Raw genomic sequence first — 18,457 nt, forward strand, 5'->3', positions numbered from 1 at the left:
CAATCTAGACAGCATATTCAAAAGCAGAGACATTACTTTGCCAACAAAGGTCCATCTAGTCAAGGCTATGGTTTTTCCAGTGGTCATGTATGGATGTGAGAGTTGGACTGTGAAGACAGCTGAGTGCCAAAGAATTGATGCTTTTGAACTGTGGTGTTGGAGAAGACTCTTGAGAGTCCCTTGGATGGCAAGGAGATCCAACCAGTCCATCCTAAAGGAGATCAGTCCTTTAGGTGTTCATTGGAAGGACTGATGTTGAAGCTGAAATTCCAATACTTTGGCTACCTGATGCGAAGAGTTAACTCATTTGAAAAGACCCTGATGCTGGGAAAGATTGAAGGCAGGAGGAGAAGGAGACAACAGAGGATGAGATGGTTGGATGGCATCACTGACTCGATGGACATGGGTTTGGGTGGACTCCAGGAGTTGGTGATGGACAGGGAGGCCTGGCGTGCTGTGGTTCATGGGGTCGCAAAGAGTTGGACACGATTGAGTGACTGAACTGAACTGAATTGAATATCCATTTCCAGTGGGGAAAAAAGATTGAAAAAAATTCCTGAACAAGCATAGAAGAATGCTTACACACCATCTCAAGTAGATACAATACCTCATAATGACACAATGAAGTAATACATAAGTAATAAAGAATAAAACATGTCCATTATAATTACCCTAATAAATTTATTCTAGAAGTTTCATCCAGTGCAGTAAGTCAGTAAAAAGAAAAAAATTGAAGTTTCTTTTGAAAAAGAAAATGCAAAAAATTATTTCTAGAGAATAGATTACATAAGTAGAAAAATACTAGAAAATCAACTTCTAAATCATTTTCAGTAATACAACATTCCAGTAATCTAAGAAACTTCACAGAACATTATGAAAAATAATACAGGATAAATGTGTGTGGGATTGGCCCGAGAGTCATCTTAGGGCTCAAATCTGTCTTTCAGCCTGTACAGTCCCTGTAATCATTAAGTCCTGCTTCACCTCACAAGAATGCATCCCAGTTAAGATTCTTTACATTCTTTTTCCCTGTTTATTTTGCCCAGAAAAATACTTGAAACCACAATGTTAGATGGATCATTTTTGTGTTTCAGTATTTCAGCTAGAAGGAAGAGAAGAGGATTCTTCATGAATCTTTAAGTTACAGTGATTTAAACATTTTATTAGTTATAGGATTCATCACCCAAGTGGAAAAAGGAAGAACTTTTGCAAAGGAAGAGTGGAAAAGCTAAGGGGCAACAATACATATTCCCTTCTTCCCTGACTTACTAATCAAAACCTCCAGGAGTGTAGAGAAAGGGCCCTTCCTTTAATGTCCATGTGACTGAGGAAGCTACAGAGTGACAATATCTTGAAACATCTTACAGACTGCGGGCATCACTAGGGATCCAGACTGATGGGAATCCATGGCTTTGCCTGTCCTGGAGCCCAAACGTATCTGTTCAACTAGAGGCAATTAGGACTTTCAAGAGCTTCGACCTAATGAACTTACCAAGTATTTTTTTGATAAATTGTCATTTATGCATCTTTATCTCCTCCCTCCCATAACGGCTTCTGTGCTAAGTTGTCAATATATTAATTTACCTTCAGAAACAGATCAATAGCTGAGGTGCACAGGATGAAAACTGACTTGGGGTGAGAACCCTAGTCTGAATCTCAGATTATCCATTTAAATACCATGTATAATCTTAGCTGAGCCACTTAACCCTCCATTCACCTAAAATTATCCTCATAAATGTCAACAATAACCTGCCGGTTTTCAAGTATAATAGATCCTTTTATTAAAAATCTCACTTAAACTTTCCACGGCTCTGGACCCTGCCAATCCCCTTTCCCCCTTGGGTTTACAGACCACCACCTTTCTGATTCTCCTCCCATCTGTCAGATGATTCTTCTTATTCATTAGCTCATTTCTCACATCGAGGATCTGACTTCAGCACTCAGTTACTTGGGTTAAAATCCTTTCTCCAGGTGCTGCTGCTGCTGCTAAGTTGCTTCAGTCGTGTCCGACTTTGTGCGACCCCATAGACAGCAGCCCACCAGGCTCCCCTGTCCCTGGGATTCTCCAGGCAAGAACACTGGAGTGGGTTGCCATTTCCTTCTCCAATGCATGAAAGTGAAAAGTGAAAGTGAAGTCACTCAGTTGTGTCGGACTCTTCGCGACCCCATGGACTGCAGCCTACCAGGCTCCTCCATCCATGGGATTTTCCAGGCAAGAGTACTGGAGTGGGGTGCCATCGCCTTCTCCGTTTCTCCAGGTAGCCTCATCCAAATTCACAGATTCAAGTCCCAGATCTTTATCCTGAGACCCAGAATGGTAGACAGGATATCTCCACTGGAACAAGCCATAGAGACTTAAAACACAACAGATTCCAGAATAGCTAAATAAACATCTACCCTCATGCCTCCCACTCTGTCCAAATCTGAAAACAAGTTCCCCAGGTGAGGATGATGCTGCTGGCCTGTGGATGGTCCTTTGAATAGCCAGGTTTGAGGATTAAGGCCTCTTTTTACAGTCCCAACAACCAGACTGTCAAGTCTTGTGAATTCCACCTTGTTAATATCCTTTTATTCCTCCTCATCCCCACCCCCACTGCCTTAGTTCAAGATTTTATGACATCTCCTTCTCTCTACTCATCTCCCTAACACCTTTCTGGACCATGCTAATTTTTCCCTACATACTCCTTAACTTTATCAAAGGCAAATCTAAGGCTCTTCATTGTCTTTCCATGGCTCTATAATTATTTCAGCTCCCTTATTTTGTACACCAGGTCCTGCATGGTCTGCCCTCATCCTATCTCTAGAACTTCATCTGTAGTCACCTACCCACATTTCTTTGCCCCTCCAGGAATTACCTCTATTTTCCCAAACACATCATGCTGTTCCATACACACTTGTCCACCAACTCTCTCTTCCTTCTGTTGCAATCTCATTCCAAAACCCTATGCTTACTCTTCTCTCATCTTCCTAGAACAGTTCATTCATCCCTTTAGCAAAAAGTCTTCCCTTAGCCTCAGTGTGACAGGTTACATTCCTGCTCAAAGTTCTTCACCATTTAGTGCATTGACATTTTTGCCATGGCTTCAGCATGAACAAAGGACTTTAATTCTGAGGGCAGCTTTGTGCCTTCCTTCAGCCAATAACATAGAAGCAGAGCTGATAACGGGACAGTTCCTTGTCCGTTTAAAAAAAAACTTCTGACATCAGTAGGAGAAGAACATGTCTGACCCTGTTTCCATAGCAGCAGGAGAAACTCATGGAGTCAGACTTCTGCAGTGAGCTGATCCAAGCCCAGTTTTGATCAGCTAACCCTCAGAGGACCCACAGACCTGCGAGATAAGTTCTCACTGTTAAATGGAAGTGAGATTTTGTGGGCATTTGTTAGGCAGCGTTATAGCAATAGATTAACTAATAAACCAGTGCGGTTTGTCTCTTCTTTGTCCTCTCAGAGCATCCTTGCACACTCTTGGCCCGTTTTTCTCCAAGACAAATAAGAAAGCAAAATGGCCCAGCTGCCAGTATTACCACTAAGCGTATCACAGACTCCAGCCAGAGGGGAAAAAACTCCTCTTTGCATTCTAAGTTGTTTTCTTTTTGAAGGCCAAGAACAGGGCTTTTCCTGGTGGCTCGGTGATGAAGAATCTGCCTGCCAGTGTAGGAGACGCAGGTTCAATCCTTGATCCAGGAAGACCCTACATGCCTTGGGGCAACTAAGCCAGTATGCCACAACCACTGAGCCATAACTAGGGAGTAGTCCCCACTCCGCACAACTAGAGAAAGCCCGCACAGCAACGAGGACCCAGCGCAACCAAAAATACATAAAATAATTTTTTAAAAACAAGAACACCCTGCCTAGCATTGCTAGGAAGGGTGAACTTGAACAAATACAGGAAGACTTGAACTCTCTAGTTTATTAACTCTCTATTCAAAACAATTTTACCCTTGACTTTTACAAGACTGATGCCTACATGTATATGCAAACCTTTATTTATAGACAATAATCAAGTGAATAAACATATTTTCCTGCCATTAAAAAGCTAATTTAACCTTGGTTATTTAGGGATCCCAGCTCTTTTGAAGTGTGGAGTAACTCAAAAAACTTCACAAGCAAAAATACTTTTATTTTCCCAGTTCTCTTATCTGAGCTTGTCCTTGCCACAAGGTCAGGGGCTGGGCATTAGACTCCAATGAGCTCTCAGTATTCCAAAAAGTCTGTACCTTGCAAGGGTGATGGTAGCTTGGAGATTTGTCAGTCAGAGCAGAAATCTCCAACGCACTGTTTTGTGGAGATGCTAAATCAAAAAGATCAGTCATGGTCCAAACTCATCACCAAACCCGGATGAATACACAGGCAGAGGACCCCCAGAATGAGTTTGCAGGCACCTTGGTACCCAATTCTTAGAGTCATAAAGCATCATTGCTGCATTGCTTCAGGGAGCTAGCCCCAGGCACAGGGAGACTCACGCTGAGATGGACAACCTCTAATGTGGAACTTTTCATGTGCTGGTGCAAAAATTGTGTATTTGCTGGAGTTCTTTTGTGATATTTGTGCAGTAATATTTAAAGCAGTAGTTAGGAAAATGTTTTGGCTGTATGGGACACGCTTCTGCTAGAACATCCAGTGGGGGAAAAAAAAAAAAAACAGAAAACAAAATGGCTCACACATATTCCTAGAAAACAAACTGGAAAAAAAAAATACATGCCCAAAATAGCTGTTAGACAAGTGAAGCGAAGAGTCAGTTTCAAAATTTCTATTTTTCAAAACAGTCCGTGTAAAAACGTAACTCACATAAAGCAGCATCTACAAGTAAACGCTGAAAGTTTAAAAAGTTTCTCAGTGAGCACTGAACCAGAACAAAGAAGCGTGAAGTCTCCCCATAGAGATACTCCTATCACGGACTCCACTTCTCTCATTTCAGTCGACGTGGTCCCATCTCCAAACTGGGTTGGAGATACATGACTCACTCTCTGGCTTTCAATTTCTGGACTCCACACAGACTACCATTATTCCAACACATTGCAATTGAGAAGATGACTGTTTAATTCTATTACATGCCAGTTACAGATTGAGGACTGTTTTTTTTTGTTTTGATTAAACATGGGACGTACCTGAGTGTTCAGCCGAAGGTCTTGAAATAGCTCATCAGCAAAAGTACTCTGAGTGCTTATACACAGAGTCTGGAAACTTCCTTCTCATTCTATTTGCAGAGGATGAATTTTCAGATTGCTTCTCCAAAGCCAAGCCTTCCTGTTTGGTAGACCCTGTACTATCTGCTCCCGTTCCTGCTTTTTAACAAGCATGAGGGAAAGCAGCTGGTCCCAATCCCATGTAACCCTTCACAGGCTTGACGTTAAAATGGTCCATTAGCTTTTTTATTTAAATTGAACTCACCTGCTCTGTTTGGCTTTGCCTCTGAGGTTTTGTTTGCCAGGAGAGAAATGAATTTTTTCCCGAATACCTGTGAATAGCTCCCCACTGGTATTAAATTGAAGCTATCGAAAAAGAATACTCAATATTGATGCAAATATCCCCAGCATCAATCCCCAGCATCACTTGTCTGTAAGACAGAATGTAGATGGCATGGGGAGAGAAAGAAAGCAAAGATATCTTTCTTTTCCAAAGTCAATTCCTTTTATGGGATATCACAAAATTGGCATAATGCTATGTAATCAATACAATCTTTGTGCTAATAGAAATCTGTAAGCCAGAAAGAAAAACACCAATACAGTATACTAACGCATATATATGGAATTTAGAAAGATGGTAACAATAACCCTGTGTACGAGACAGCAAAAGAGACACTGATGTATAGATCAGTCTTATGGACTCTGTGGGAGAGGGAGAGGGTGGGGAGATTTGGGAGAATGGCATTGAAACATGTATAATATCATGTATGAAACGAGTTGCCAGTCTAGGTTCGATGCACGATACTGGATGCTTGGGGCTGGTGCACTGGGACGACCCAGAGGGAGGGTATGGGGAGGGAGGAGGGAGGAGGGTTCAGAATGGGGAACACAGGTATACCTGTGGCGGATTCATTTCGATATTTGGCAAAACTAATACAATATTGTAAAGTTTAAAAATAAAATAAAATTTAAAAAAGAAGTAATATGTAATAAAATTCAAACAATAAAAAAAAAGAAATCTGTTCCAAATAACAGATTAGAAGTAATCTATTTACAGAACAACCAGCTTATAATAACAAAGGAATTAGTATGAGATTGCTGTAGGAATAACAAAATAGCTATTTAGAAAAGAACTTTGCTAAAAAGAGTGCTTTTTAAGAAAAGATTCTCTTTGGGGACTAATGAAAGGAAATAGAGTAAAATCATAAAACAATGGGACAGGAACATGCCTCTCACCCTCCAGAGCCTACAGAACAGTCTTAAGAAAAACACTGTGAGTAGAATGGAGAAGAGAGGATCAGGACTGGATTTGGCAGGAAGAGTTTGGAGATGGGCCAAAGTGAGAGCTGGGGAGTCAAGGGTCAGGCTCTTCTTAAGATAGAGACAAAGAGGTCAGAGTCAGAGGTCCGTGTGCTGAGATTTAGAGAACCATTTCTGGAAAGAGACAGAGTTCTGAACTCAGGTTAAGAACAAGCAGCAGTGGGAATATGGCAGCAAGGACAGAAGCTGAAACTAATGTGAATCTTGGACCCAAATGGATTTGGCTCCTGGATACAATGTCATCTTCAAGGAAACACACTTGAAACAGCCAAAAACAATAATTAAAAAGTTTCAATCTTAAACATGCAACTCAAAACAGAGGAAAAGCAAACAGCTGTACCCAAATCAACATGTGTATCTTTTCTTTTCCTATGGAGATTAACTTCATATCTTTTCCCCTGAGTTCTTCTCCCCTTTTCATCTTCAACCCTAAGAGTTTTCTTTGCCCTTTCACTCTTTCCAGAAGCTCGTAATACAGAGAAAAATGCTTCTCAGAGAGAAGATCAGGAATAACCAAGTGAGACAAGAGCTTTCTCTTGGGTAAGATGGGATTTGGAAATGATTTACATAGACCAATAATTTTTTACTATGTCTCTCTTCCTCCTTGTCAAAATTACACCCCCCTCAACACTCACATATATACATACACAAGAAAATTCTTATATTAAGTGGGCATCCCAGAAGTTCTTTTTATTTACAACCTAGCCTTCCCTCTCTTCTATTGGGGATTGGGATTCAGCCTTGCCATGTGCTTCTGGAGGCTTCCAGGTGGACCACCACAGCTCCCTCCACTCAACTCAACTTGATGCTGGTGGATGGACAAATTTCTGAGAAGCAAACACAGTTGGCTCGGTATTTAATGGAATGTCATTCCAGGAGCTCTCTGATATCTGGCACCAAAGTAACAGTCGTCCTAGGGGCTTCCCTGGTGTTCAGATGATGAAGAATCCACCTACCAATGCAGGAAACCTGGGTTCGATACCTGGGTCAGAAAGATTCCCTGGCAAAGAAAATGGCTATACACTCCAGTATTCTTGCCTGGGATATCCCATGGACAGAGGAACCTGGTGAATACAGTCCACGGTGTTACGAAGAGTCCATAGGACTGAGCAACTAACGCTTTCAGCAACGGTCCTCCTAGTTACAGACTACCACTAGATGTCCCTCTTCTCCTCAGTCTACACGAAGGAATGAGTCTCCACCCCACCTCTGGTGGATAGAGCCTCTCAGGGAATAATTAGAAATACGAGTTGGAGTCAGAGCTTGGCTACTGGGATTTTCTGGTGGTCCAGTGGGGTAGGAATCCACCTGCCAGTGCAGGAAGATCCCACATGCAGCAGGGAAACCAAGCCATGACAGCAACTACTGAGCCCATGCTCTGGTGCCTGTGCTCTGCAGCAGGAGAGGCCACTGCAGCAAAAGGCCCGGGCACCTCTCTTTCAAGTCCTCTGTCTTTAAAGAGTGGCGGCATGTCTAACATTCTATCCCAGCATGAAGTTCTCTTCATTAAAGAACACTATGCCCTCAAAGCTTTAAATGTTGTCTCCTTTTCCTCAACTTTATTGTAGTAGCAAGACTTGGAGGAATGGTGAAGTTCAATAATTCTGATTGGAAATTGACACTGCATGAATTCTAGAATCTCCATCCATTAACCATACCCAGAGAAAAGCTTGTTCTCAGACTCTTTCAGTCAGTAGCCAATCAGACTGAGCCACACTTGGGACACACACACAAAATGACATGTACAATCCTTGAAAGAGCACAGGTCAGATCAAGCTTACCCTTCACTGATAAAGATATTCATCAAAGTACCTTGCAATAAACTGGGTCACTAGCTTAGTGTTTAAGCAACTTCTCCTGGAGAAATGGTTAACAAAAAAAGAAAAGGAAAAAAACTTAAAAAAAAAACATAAAGTGTATTTTCAGTGCAAATTAATAGATTATATGGATGCATAGAATTAATGTAGGGTTCTATGGGAAAAGGAGTAATCAGAGAACAAGAAGGAGTTCTTGTTGGGGAAAAAAAAAAAGATGATTGATCAAATTTAAAAATAGGTAATAGAGGCCAGAAATATCAGAGTTAACATTAGACTGCTGAAAACAAATTAGAATAAGCACACCAACAATTCATTCAGTAGATATTATTTAAGCATTTTCTCTGCTCTCTCTTCTGGTTTATATCCAGACACTGGGGATATAAGAAGCAAACAAAGCCCTGCTCCCATAGAGCCTTCATTCTAGTAGAATTATTACAGAATTTAGAGCAACTAAAAGACATTATGTGAAACCTAAGAGAAATGCTCAGTAATATGAATAATAGATGACGATGGCCCAACATGTGTATAATTAGGTCTGTCAGGAAACTACAGAGTGCATGAAGGAAACAATAGAAGAAATTTTATCTGAGCTAACTGAGGTTTACATTAGAAAGACTCACTGAATCCTGAGAAGAAATGGTAAAGAAGCATTCAATATCAAATGTAAAAACACACGTTAAAAAGCATTATTGCGCGCATGCTCTGTCATGCCTGACTCTTTGCAATCCTATGGACTGTAGCCCACCAGGTTCCTCCATCCATGGGATTTTTTCTGGCAAGAATTCTGGAGTGGGTTGCCATTTCCTCCTCCGGGGCATCTTTCCAACCCAGAAATTGAACCCATGTCTCCTGGGTCTCCTGTATTGCAGGTGGATTCTTTATTGCTGAGCTACTGGGGGGAAATTGCTACATACTGATAGATTTAATTCACTAGGAAGATCTTTTTCAATATGAATACTCTAATAAAATAGCCTCAAAATACATAAAGTAGAAATGGACAGACCCCACCCCCAGCTGCAGGAAAAACACACAATCAAAGTAGACCTACATACATCTTTCTCAATTATGGACAGAAAAACAGAAAACAGCAAAATATCAAATATATTAAAATATAATGAATATAGTAGACCTAAAGAAAACATGAAATCTTGCATTCAACTATTAGAAAATATGATTTCTTCTCAAGCCTACAAAAGACATTTAGAAAAAAGATACTAAGATAAAGGCTCCTGACTTCCCAATTCTAAAATAAAGATTATATCCTACACTTAATAATAATGTTACAGATTGGCATCATTTATCACTCCTACAACACTCTATGCTAGAGATAACTGAGCAATGTTTAAAAATTTATTACAAAAAAAGATTATTGCTCAAGAATTGTAAACTTGGCCAAAAAAATGTTGATGTGAGAGGAAAAATGAAACGTGGTTTCACACGTAAAGTACGCCTCCAGGAAGAAAAATATCATTCATGGAAATCCAAAGAAAAATGATTCAGCACAAATAAGTAAAAAAAGAGGAAGACATAGTATAAAAAAGCACCAAGACAGTATAATAACACATATATATAGAATTTAGAAAGATGGTAATGATAACCCTGTATGCGAGACAGCAAAAGAGACACAGATGTATAGAGCAGTCTTTTGGACTCTGTGGGAGAGGGCGAGGGTTGGATGATTTGGGAGAATGGCATTCAAACATGTATATTATCATATGTGAAACGAATCACCAGTCCAGGCTCGATGCATGATACAGAATGCTCAGGGCTGGTGCACTGGGATGACCCTGAGGGATGGGATGGGGAGGGAGGTGGGAGGGGGGTTCAGGATGGGGAACACATGTACACCCATGGTGGATTCATGTTGATGTATGGCAAAACCAATACAATATTTTAAAGTAATTAGCCTCCAATTAAAATAAATAAATTTATACTAAAAATAAATAAATAAATAACATTTGCCCAGGAAAAAAATAAATAAAAATAAAAAAGCCAATGAGCTATATAATTAGCAAATACCACTTTCGAAGGACTTGTTGGCATATGTTAGCAAAGATCCTTCAAAGAAAAACTGCATTATGAAAAAGATCTGAAAATAAATAGGCTGATTTTTAATAGATCGAGAATTTCAGAGAAAAGAGTAGGAAGGAAGTAAAACTAATAAACTTCTGAACTTGGAAAAGAGAAACTTTTTTTTTATTAATAAAAGTTAATAGGTCTTAAAAATATTCAAAGAGATTAGAAAAGCATTATAATTTCAAGATGGAAAATTAGAACAAAGAAAAATAAGGATATATAAAAGCATAGTAGAAAAAAAATAAAAAGAATCAACTAAATAACTCTATTATACAAAACCTCATGGAATGAATAGCAAAGCAAAACTAAAGTTTTTGCTGTTTATAAACTGTATGTCCATGCACGATCAGTCGCGTCCGACTCTTTGCAACCCCATGGACTGTAACCTGCCAGGCTCCTCTGTCCATGGGGTTTTCCAGGCAAGAATACTGGAGTGGCTTGTCATTTCCTCTTCTAGAGGATCTTTCTGACCCAGGGATCAAACCCGTGTCTCCTGCATTGACAGGTGGATTCTTTCACCACTGAGCCACCTGGAAAGCTCCTATAAACTGCATACCCAAAACAAAATAATGCAGAGCTAGCAAACGAATTAAGAAACAGCAGGCCCAGAAATACTAACATTTGGAGAAGTCTAAATTCAAAAACAAACAAAAAATTCTGTGCTATCAAGTTGATATAAAAAAATGATCCAACAATGTCTGCGCCATACACATTTAATTTGGCCAAAATCACAATAACAACAGACACAAGAGCAAACCATCTGAATGTGATACCTAAAGTGAAAGAGGATAGTTTATATTAAATTAAATACACCAGTCACAAATGTAATTAGAAAGAAAACATAGATCTCTATCTAGCAAAGATCTCACATACTTTTCAAGGTACTTTGGGATTAGACACGTTAATTCTAAGTTGTATATAGAAAAAATGTTCAAGAACATTGGGAAAATATTGACACAGGAATAGTATGAGCATCTTATATTAAAACATTTAACATTGTAATAATTAAAACAAATATTATTATATATAAATTATTTAAAAGAGTTGAGAGCAACAGACTTTTTCTTTCTTATCCTTTCTCTTTCTCCATGTGCATGTATATTTATAAATAAATATATTTATTTGTACATATATGAACAATTGCACCATTGATGTTACAAAAGTTGACTTTATTTTTGAAAAAAATAAAGGTACATCTTCACCTCCTACCATACACTTAAAAACTGCAGTAAGGTCGAGTATTTTACACTAAAAATAGTAGAAGCACAAAGTACATGGAACAAAAGGTGTTCAGATGTATTTATAAAATGATGGAGGACAAAATATCTCTAATCGTGTCACAAAATTCAGAAACTATAAATGAAAATACTACAGAATTGTTTAAGGGAAATGAATATAGCCAAAGGCATTACATTCAAAGCTAGGAAAATTTAGCTTTGATATGTAAAAGACAAAAAGACAAAAGGTTAGTGTAACAACTTCCAAATTAAAATGACCAGCAACTGAAAAAAGGTATGCAAAGAAAAATAAGAAACTTAGGGAAAAACCATCAATCTCATCAGTAAATGAAGAAATAAAAATTAAAGTTAGAAATGGTTAAACACCTACAATTTTGCTAAGAATCAAAAGATGCCTAAGGACCAATATTTATGAATGCATGGGGGAAATAGGCTCTCTAACTGGACATCTTCATGGACATCCAGTTAAGTGGAATCAAAAATCGAATGCCCATATTCAATCGTTGTATCAGCAATTTCACTTCCAGAAATTTATCTTATGGAAGTAGAAAAGTGTGCAAAGATCCATACGGATTCCAGCATTTTTTAAGGATTCTGGAGTGTTTTATTCCAGCATTTTTATTCCAGTTAAATGTTCACCAAGCATTATTTTAATTACAGTTCATGCACTCAGTGGATATGATGCAGCAGTTTAAAAGTTGAGATACGTGTATATCCATATGCATGAAAGCAGTCCAAAATAAGGGAGAAAAACAGGTTATAATATGCATGCCATAATCCAATGTTTGCCTTACAAAAATGCCTTTTCCATACTGGAGGTGCAAAAATGTAACTTTCTTGATAACTGAATTTGATCTTCTGAGGTTCTATTTCCATTCAGTGGTAGAAAAAAAATCACTCACTCATGCGGAGTAACTTAGAAAATTATTTTAAAGTTTAGTTTATTGAAGCTTAACTCCATTTGCTTTGGAAAACTTCTTGCTCCATTTTCTGTATTTTTTTCTTGGAAACTTCTCATCTAAGAGGAAACTCATGGAATTCCTGGCATTGGAAATAGGAGGTGTGTCTGTCTCTGAGACTTGCAATGATTCCAGGCTTATCCCACCTGGTGTCTAAGGATTGACACCAGATACAAGCAGCCAGTCATGCCTTGCTTTTGTGCGTTTGCAGTGTGCCCTGCTGCTGTCTGTGGTTCTGACAGGTACTCAGGCCATGAATTCCTGTGCATTCTATCTCCTCCATCCCCGATCCTCAGTCTTTTCCCATCCATCAGGTCACTCAGCAATTTGTGGAATATAACGTGACTTTTGGGGGGATGATAGTGCCAAGTGATTAGTTTTTTAGGAGATAAAAAAGCATGACTCTCATCTAAAAATAAAATGAACACACAGCAAATATTTCATTTAGCTCATTAATTCATGAGGGAATCAGTAAGATGTTACAACCCAGTAAAAAAGGAAAATTGAAAGAGTAGGATCTGGAATTCTTCCCATCAGTATTAAGCTGGAGCAGGGCAACTGCCACCAGGAGGCTCCAAAGGACACTAGGGATGCAACAGCTTTGACCCGTGCGGCAAACCCAGGAAATCTCAGAAGGTTCCCTGCAGCTTGTTTTAATCATTTCATTGACCTTTAAATAACCTGATACTGCATTGAAAGTAATTACATTTGTTGGACTTCAGTGTTGGGATTTACAGTATCTGGTTGAGTACTGTCTTGTTTCTCTTAAATCTGGACTTACTCAACATCCGAATATGCAAACATCTGACTACCTTTTTTATGTCCTCTACTATAGCACTTTTCGGAGCATTTACATATTGAAGAATTATTTTATTGTAAATTAGCTTCCTTTCATATGTTTTCCATTATATTACTGCTAGAGAATTAAGAATATTGATTTTTTTAAAAAAGAAATATGACTAGGTAGATTGCATTACTAAGAATCTCATTTCAAGACAGTAATAATTTTTTAAACTAAAAATTGTTAATAAAGGTAGGCACTGGCTCTGATAAAACTGAGAGCTGCTATACTGCACCATTCTTCTGCCTCTATGGACCTGTGCTCTAGACATTAAGGAGAGAAAATATCTTCAATAGCGACAGTGGCATTGGGCTTTAGTTAGGTTTGGCTTCAGCATAACGGGAAGTCCTGGAACTCTTCCTGTTTAATGGCCTGGGTGGGGCCAGTGCCTCACTAGTATAGGCGATACTTGAAGTCTACCAGGCCATTTCTGCTCCAATATACTTGTATAAATGAATGCTGTGGACAATTAGTATACTTCTTAATGATTATTATTTTTGATAGTTCCAAAACTAAAATATGCTAATTTATCTGCATATATGGATATAATTATTCTGAATACATCATTCTTTTCTCTATTATTCTCTTTGAAATGGTCATTTAAATTTTACACAGTAAATTAACTTTAAAGTAAACAAAATCTAATAGATCACTCCAAATCTGAATTCAGGGTTCATGGTAAATTTGCATCTTCAAAATGTACAAATGTTTACATGAATGAAGCATTCAACTCATGTGTCCTCAAATAAGGCAAGGATATAAGAAGAAAAGAATTAACAAAGATAGGATCAAGAATTACTAAATTCATATATAAGAAGACAGTAGGAAGAATAATAAAACCCAAAAGTTATCGCTTGGAAAATACTAATACATTTGACATCCTCCACCAAAGCTAATAAAAGAGTAGAGGAAACAGAAGGAATATCAATGCATTCATAGTGAGAAGGAAATATGCACTGGCGGTTTCGGTCACTAAGCTGTGTCTCACTCTTTGCCACCCCAGGGCAGGCTCCTCTGTCCTGGGATTTCCCAGGCAATACTCGAGTGGGTCGTCATTTTCTTCTCCAGGGGATCTACCTGACCCAGGGATCAAACCTGGGTCTCCTGCTTGGCAGGATTCATTACCACTGAGCCACCTGGGAAGCCCAAGGTGGCTCTAGCCGAGAAGGGACTATAACAAATACAAAAGTGGTATTTGTTTTTTAAGCAGTATGTTTTAATAAGAAAACATATTAACACACACTCAGCCCTATGTTCAGGGGTAAACAGATCTCCCTCTAGGTATATCAGAGGTAGCAACTACCAAACACATCTATAAGTGAAGTCAAATTCTTCTCCCTGCCTTCACCCCAAATATGTTCCTTATCTAAATTCTCCTCTTAGTAAATGGCACCACTATCATGCTTCCCTGGTGGCTCAGAGGGTAAAGAGTCTGCCTGCAATGTGGGAGACCCGGGTTCCATCCCCGGGTCAGGAAGATACCCTAGAGAAGGAAATGGCAACACACTCCAGTATTCTTGCCTGGAGAATTCCCATGGACAGAGGAGCCTGGTGGGCTAGCCCATAGGGTCACAAAGAGTTGGACACGACTGAGCAGCTTCACTTTCATTATGCTTAATCCAGAGAGAAGAGAACTTTATTTCATTTTCCCTTATAATACACATCCCATCAAAATCTTGGTGCTTAATCCAGAGAGAAGAGAACTTTATTTCATTTTCCCTTATAATACACATCCCATCAAAATACTAAATCTTGGTTGCTTTTATTTTTTACATGTATCTAAAATAGCCCACTTCTTTTCATTTATACCAACACCCTCATCTAAGCAAACATCATTTTTCACTTCAGATTCGTTAGTAGCATCCTACTGGTCTCCTTGCATTCACTCATGCCCCCATCTAAACTATCACCCAATCAGCTCCTGATTTCCTGCCTTGCCTAGAAACCACTGAGTAGCTCATTGCTCTTAGAATAAAGGAAAAATTCCCCAGGATGAATGATAGGGTTCTACCTAATATAGTTTCTAATCACCATCCTGATTTTAGCCCTTTTTTTCATGCTCCATGTATGCATTCTTTCATGTACTCAAGAGCATGCTTTAAAATTTTTACACATGACCTACCGTCAACATTTCCATGCCCCCTTTTCATTTAGATAACTTCTACACAGTCTTCAGCTGTAAATTTGAAAGTTACTTTCTCAGAGGAGCCTTGTTTGCTGCCCCTTCCCCTTTTCAGATAAGGTTAAGTCCCCTTCCCCTATAAAATTCATTTCATTCATAATAATTACTTTTACCAGTAAGCTTACTGTAAGCTCTGTGAGAGTAGGCACAGGACTGAACTTTGGGGTTTGGGGACCCCAACAGAAGAAATGATTCAAATAATATACTCTAGTAACACACACACACACAAAAAGACAATGTGAAATTTCCAGTTAACGTCATAAATGTGATCTTCAAGGCTGCTGGTGGTGAAGACATAAGAAAGTGAGAAAAACAGTACTGGAAATTAGGAGGGGAATCCTTTTTAAATAGTGGCAGAACATTTAGTAACACTAACACCTACAGGAACGTGGAAGAATTTTTAAAATGTGCCTATAGGCTGGGTAGTTTAACTAAGGAGATCTCCAGGTACAGTACTGCAGATTTTGCCTGTGTTTTTACAGGCATTTATAGTAAAATACAACAGGAGAGAGATGAGCTAAAGAAAGGATTGTTAAATACAAAGAACCCAGGAATTGTTTGGTTTGAAAACTATCAATTTCTAAAAATAGTAAAGAGTGCTAAGTAAAAATGACTTTGGGCAAAGAACAAATTAAGGACACTGTCAGGAAAACATGGTCTAAAGATGAAGCTAAGTTTATGACCAGACAGTATTTTCTTCATATTTCAGAAACCCTTAACTAGGTGCCTCCAAGAACCATCCAAACAGGACTTCTAAAAAATCAAAGTGTTGCCCTGGCTATAAACATGTGTAGGTTTGTCTGTGGACACAAATTTTCAGCCTTTGGGTAAGTACCAAGGATCTCAATTGCTGGATGCTAAGAATGTGTTTAGTTTTGTAAGAAACACCAAATTGTCTTATAAAGTAGCTGAACCATTTTGCATCCCCACCAGCAATGAATGAGAGTTCCTATTGCTCCATATCCTTGCCAGCATTTGATGTTATCATTCTTTTAAATTTTTGCTATTCTAATAGGGGAGAAGGAAATGGCAACCCACTCCAGTACTCTTGCCTGGAGAATCCCATGGATGGAGAAGCCTGGTAGGCCACAGTCCATGGGGTCACAAAGAGTCGGACACGACTGAGCAACTTCACTCATTCTAACAGGTTTATGGATATCATCACTGACTCAATGGACATGAGTTTGAGTTGGTGACAGACAGGGAGGCCTGGCATGCTGCAGTCCATGGTGTCGCAAAGAGTTGGGCATGACTGAGCAACTGAACTGACTGACTGATTGAATAGGTTTATAGCGATATCTTGTTCTTTTATTTGGATTTTCCTTAATAACATATGATGTTGAGCGTCTTTTTGTATGTTTGTTTGCCATCTATATATTTTCTTTAGTGAATCACCAGTTCAGGTTTTTTACCAATTTTTAAAAAATTGTACTTTTTAAATTATTATTGTTTAATGTTAAGAGTTCTTTGTATATTTTGGGAGAGTGCTTACCATCATCTTTTGCCGGTATTTTCTCTCAGTCTGCAGCTTGTCTTCTCATTCTCTTGACAGCATCTTTCACAGAGCAGATACTTCTAATTTTAATTTAGTTTATCAATTATTTCTTTCATGGATCATGCCTTTAGTGTTGTATCTAAAAAGTCCTTGCCAAACTTGAGGTCTTCTAAAGCTTTTTTTTTTAACCTTTGTTAACGTCTAGATTTGTCGTTTTGCATTTCATGTCTTTAATCCATTTAAATTTTTGTGAAGAGTATAAGTTCTGTGTCTAGATTCATGTTTTTACACGGGGATATTCAGTTGTTCTAGTACCATTTATTTAAAAGCCTACATTTGTTTCATTGTATTGGAACAAATCTTTGTTCCCTTCTCAAAGATCAGTTAACTATGTTTGGGCAGGTCGACTTTCAGGCTCTCTATTCTGTTCCATTGATCTACTTGTCCAATAATTCACCAGTATCAGACTGTCTTGATTTTAAAGTTGGATAGTGTCAGCCGGACTGTCTTGATCTTAAAGTTGGGTAGTGTCAATTCTCCAATTTTGTCCTTCTTAATTATTACATTGGTTATTCTGGGTCTTTTTCCTCTCCATAAAAACTTTAGAATCTGTTAATATCTATAAAATATCTTTCTGGGATTTGGGTTGAGACTGCATTGAATCTATAAATCTATTTGTAAAAAACTGACACCTGACAATATACACAAACTTGGAATATCTTTCCATTTATTTAGTTTTCTAATTTTTTAATCAGAATTTTTAGTTTTTCTCATATAGATCTTGTCCATGTTTTGTTAGATTTATATCTAAGTATTGAGTTGGTCAAAAAGTTCGTGTGAGTTTTTCCATAAGATTATGGAATAAACTTTTTGGCCAATCCATTATTTCATTTTGGAGAAGGCAATGGCACCCCACTCCAGTACTCTTGCCTAGGAAATCCCATGGATGGAGGAGCCTGGTGGGCTGCAGTCCATGGCGTCAAGAAGAGTCGGACATGACTGAGCGACTTTACTTTCACTTTCCACTTTCATGCATTGGAGAAGGAAATGGCAACCCACTCCAGTGCTCTTGCCTGGAGAATCCCAGGGACGGGGGAGCCTGGTGGGCTGCCGTCTATGGGGTCCCACAGAGTCGGACACGACTAAAGCGACTTAGCAGCAGCAGCAGTTCACTTTCTTTAGCACTAATGTAAACGGTGTTGTTTTTAACTTCACATTCCACTTGTTCGTTGCTGTAAGAAGGTGATTAACTTTTGCACATTAATCATAACACTTACCTTTCTATAATTGATTAGTTTCAGTTTTTTTGTCGATTTGTTCAGATTTTCTATGTACGCATACTATCTGCAAACACAGTCTGTTGTATTTCTTCCTCCTTCGCCTGTATATCTTTTTTCTTGGC

Source organism: Bos javanicus, chromosome 8, assembly GCF_032452875.1.
Source record: "Bos javanicus breed banteng chromosome 8, ARS-OSU_banteng_1.0, whole genome shotgun sequence".
In the NCBI taxonomy this organism is placed as follows: Eukaryota; Metazoa; Chordata; class Mammalia; order Artiodactyla; family Bovidae; genus Bos; species Bos javanicus.